The 4,222-nt window shown below is 41.5% G+C and overlaps 1 protein-coding gene across 1 annotated transcript in view; it reads right to left on the bottom strand.

Annotated features, from left to right (window-relative positions):
* The window catches only part of EXOC2 (exocyst complex component 2), a 260,684-nt gene that overhangs the window by 91,283 nt on the left and 165,179 nt on the right, over positions 1 to 4,222 (bottom strand). The gene's annotated exons all lie outside the window — the stretch shown is intronic.

Genomic DNA, 4,222 nt, shown 5'->3' with positions numbered 1-4,222 from the left:
TTATTTAGCTAAATCAATTTTTTAAAAAAACTTTCTAAATTTATTTAAAATGTTCCTACCTTTATTTCAAGGAGCTCTGGTAGCATAGTGGTTACGAATCGGGCTGCAAACCTTAAGGTCATGAGTTCGAAACTATCAGCCGCTTCATGGGAGAAAGATGAGGCTTTATGCTCCACAAAGATTCACAGCCTCGGAAACCCTGTACAGGGTCGCTATGGGTCGGAACTGACTCCACGACACTTAACAACATCAACAACATCTTTATCTCTAGCAATCTATAGACAATGTCTTTTTTTTTTTCTGGTCATCAACAAATGCAATGAAAAGGCTGAAAAACTATTGAGATAGCTTTAAAAAAATGACAAGTTGTGAATGACCCTAAATTCATCCATGGATGTGAAAAAGGAGTTATACATAGCATCACCTATCTGTGAACGCATTGGGAGAGCAGTACACAGCGCTGGAAACGTGCTTGGTTACACTGGGGCCAAAGAACACTATGCTCTCTCCTGCCCTCAAGCCTGGTGTAACTAGTGCCTGGCTCTTGTAAAACAAAGAAAACATCTCATCCACCATTCAAAATATGCCATCCACACACCTGAAAATCTCACCTGGTTTCTCAATGTAATAGTAATTCTTCATTATCTTTTCATTGTAAGTCACCTATCCAAATACTACCCAATACTGCCCTTTCAGCAGTACATGCGAGTCAGCTGCTTTTTCTCTGCTGTTAGTTAACGCTTTGGTTCATTTTTCCCGTTGCATTCTGCATGGTTCGTGCTCCTACCTCATCCCACCCCACTGTTGCTGTTAACTAGCAGCGAGTTGGTTCCGACCCATAGCGACCCTGTACAGAATTTCCGAAGAGTGACTGGTGGGTATGAACCACCAACCTTGCAGTTCACACTGAACTAGCAGTCTAGCGCATTAGCCTGCAGCGCCCCACCAGGACTCCTCCCACCTCATTACCCCTCAAAAACAAACTCGCCAAATAGTTTTAGTGATTTAAAGTCTTCGTCTTAATAAGTACCCCCAAATCTGACTAATAAGAAGAAATTAACAGAGCAACTGCACATCAAAATCAAAATCTTAAAGTAGGATGCCAGTCAAAAGCTTGCTGGCAACTTAAATGGATATGTAGGTCTGAGAGTAACAACACAACCTAACAGACGTGGTAGTTGCAGTTAAAAAAATGTGAAAACATGTGATAAACGTTTGTAACAGTCTTATCCAAGACAGTCGTCCAGGTGCCTTCAGTGACATGACTCTGGCTCCTGTTGTGGCGCTGTAGGGTCAAACCCACCGGCTGCTCCTCAGAAATCTTGTATGGGGGGTGGGGGAGGCTACGAGTCAGAACCGACTTGACGGTACTTCACAACAACCCAACAATTCAGTGATTACATAAAGACCAGGATGCAAACCAATGCCTTTTTCTTGCACATACACATTTTTTCATACAATAGCTGACGCTCTTCTAGAAAACAAGGATCTAAGAAGAGACCAAAAATCTGAAGATGAGCCAAATTTAACATGATATCATCGAATGCGGAAAACCAGAAAGAGCTGAGTTCAGTGCCAAACAGCAGTGTTTGGTGAGTAACATGGGACAGGTCAGTTCCTGCTGCCACGAGGCAGGTGCAGGCAACTTGGGTGTAGTCGACAAAAAGCTCAGGTGAGCCAACAGTGAGACAGCGGCACAGGTACAATCGTGGGGACTGCAGAAAAGCATGGCCTTACACTGAGTCCTAAACCTAGGCTCCTGGTGTGGGGCTGTAGGGTCAGCTCTGACTGCCAAGCCCAAGCTCAGCAGTTCAAACCCACCAACTGCCCCTTGGAAATCATATATTGTTGCTGTTGTTAGGTGTCATTGAGTCAATACTGACCCATGTGACCTTATGCACAACAGAACAAAACACTGAGCCAACCTCACAATTGTTGCCATGCTTGAGCCCACTGATGCTGCCACTTTGCCAATCCATCTTGCTGGGGGTCTTCCTTTTTCTCTGACCCTCCACCTTACCAAACATGATATCCCTCTCCAGGTTGTGTATAAGCAGTCTCAAAAGTAACCTTCCTTATTTTTGTCGCTTTTGTAAGTATGTCTAGCACACAACGTTTGCCAGTTCAATTTTATAGATTTACAACTTCAGAGCAATTACAACATATAGCTGTGTACCCTACTTTGAATCAATGCACCATTTCCATCACCATTAAGCCCTCCTGCCCCTGGTGACCACTGATAAACTTTGCTCTCTGTACAACTGCCTTTTCTTGATTCTTGACATAAGGGAGGTTATAAATTATTTGTCCTTTTGAAATTGACTCATTTCACTATCTCCATTCATACTGTAGCTATTACAGCAAGACTACTTTTTCCTATTGGCTGAACTGTATTCCACACAATATGTATGTGTACAATAGCAGTATGTACCATACTTGTTTATCTATTCATACTAAAAGTATCAGGGACTGCCAGAAAAACAAACTACGTTGGAATAAGTACAGCCAGAATGCTCCTTAGAAGTCGGGTGGGCAGGACTTCGTCTCTCATACTTTCGACATATTATCAGGAGGAACCAGTCCCTGAAGAAGGACATCATGCTTGTCATGGTAAAGTGGAGGGCCAGTGAAAAGAGGAAGACCACCAACGAGATGGACAGACACAGTGGCAGTGGGCTCAAGTGTAACAACAACTGTGACGATGGCATGGGACCAGGCAGTGTTTCGTTCTGTTGTGCATGTGCACAGGGTCGCTATGACATGGAACCGACTCAACGGCACCTAACAACAGTCACTGGAAGATGGTCATTTAGGTTGTTGTCACCTTTTAGCTACTGTGAGTAATGCTACAACACACACTGTAGTCTAAGTCTCTGTTTCAGTCTCCGCTTGCGAGTCTTTTGGGTAAATAACTAGGCGTGAACTAGAGGTCTCATGGTAGTTCTAGCTTGGTTAGTTTTGTTTTTTGGGGAACTGCTACACTGTTTTCCCCCACTGCTGCACCATCCTGCATCCCCACCAGCGATGGGAAAGCATTCCAATTTACCCACATCCTAGAGTAAGTGACAGGTGGTCTCATATAGTTTTGATTTGCATCTCTGATGACCAGGGACACTGAGTGCCCATGCACTGGTGGCCACATGAATGTACTTTTTAGTCAAGTGTCTACTCTAGTCCTTTGCCTATTTTATGACTGGGTGGTCTTTTTGTTGTTCAAGTTGTCAGTTTTATATATATACAGACAGTCCCTGGGTCACAAACATCCAACTCACAGGTGTAAACAGGGTTTGTAATTACAGGCAATACGTTTGGACACACATCAAATTATTATTATTATTATTATTACTGTCTTACTACGTTAACGATGTCTTACTGTGTCTGGACATGTTTATTTAAGGTTTCTCATGCACATAACGATACTAAGACAGACATCTGACTAATGTTAGATAAGAACCACTCCAAACTGCTCCAATGCGCAAATTTAACTTAAAAACAGACTTCGGAACAGAACTCGCTTATAGTAGACGGATTGCCTTCATTTTGAATATTAGATTTTGTCACATATATGAATTCCAAAGACCAAAGATATTCTATTCTCCCAGTTGGTAACTTGTCTTTCCACTTTTCTGGTAAAGTTCCAAACTAAATTTTCAATCTGTTTCTAAAACCTGAATTTCTTCCTGACTTCTCTATCTCAGAGAACTTGGTATCATTATCCACACTGTGATCCAAGTAATAATAAAACCTAGAATATTTTTTTGAATTCATGTTGATTACTTTAAGCAATAGTTTTCCTAACATATTTGTATAACCAATTTAGGAATCCATCCTTACAAATATAATTTTGGCAATTCAAGTCAAGTCATATATTTTGTTTTTAATGACACATACACATAACCTGCAGGCCAGAGAGTGTTATTTTCCTTAAGATAACTAGTTATTTTAGTTATTTCAATAGCTGAATTTATATTGTGAGAAAGTCTTGGTGTGGCACTGCAGGATCGTGCTCTGGACCAATCACAAAGTTGGCTTGAGCCACAAGGTCGACAGTTCAAATCCATCAGTTGCTCCTCGGAAACCCTATAAAGGATCGCTGTTGCACTGGAGCCGACTCCATGGCACTTAACAACAACAACAAAGTATATTGTGAATTCTCCCTGATACATGTATATGATGACAATATGTACACATGTTTTATGTATGTGTGTGTATATATACATAT

Source organism: Chrysochloris asiatica, unplaced genomic scaffold, assembly GCF_000296735.1.
Source record: "Chrysochloris asiatica unplaced genomic scaffold, ChrAsi1.0 scaffold00144, whole genome shotgun sequence".
Taxonomy (NCBI): domain Eukaryota; kingdom Metazoa; phylum Chordata; class Mammalia; order Afrosoricida; family Chrysochloridae; genus Chrysochloris; species Chrysochloris asiatica.
This window is presented reverse-complemented; position numbering and strand designations above follow the sequence as displayed.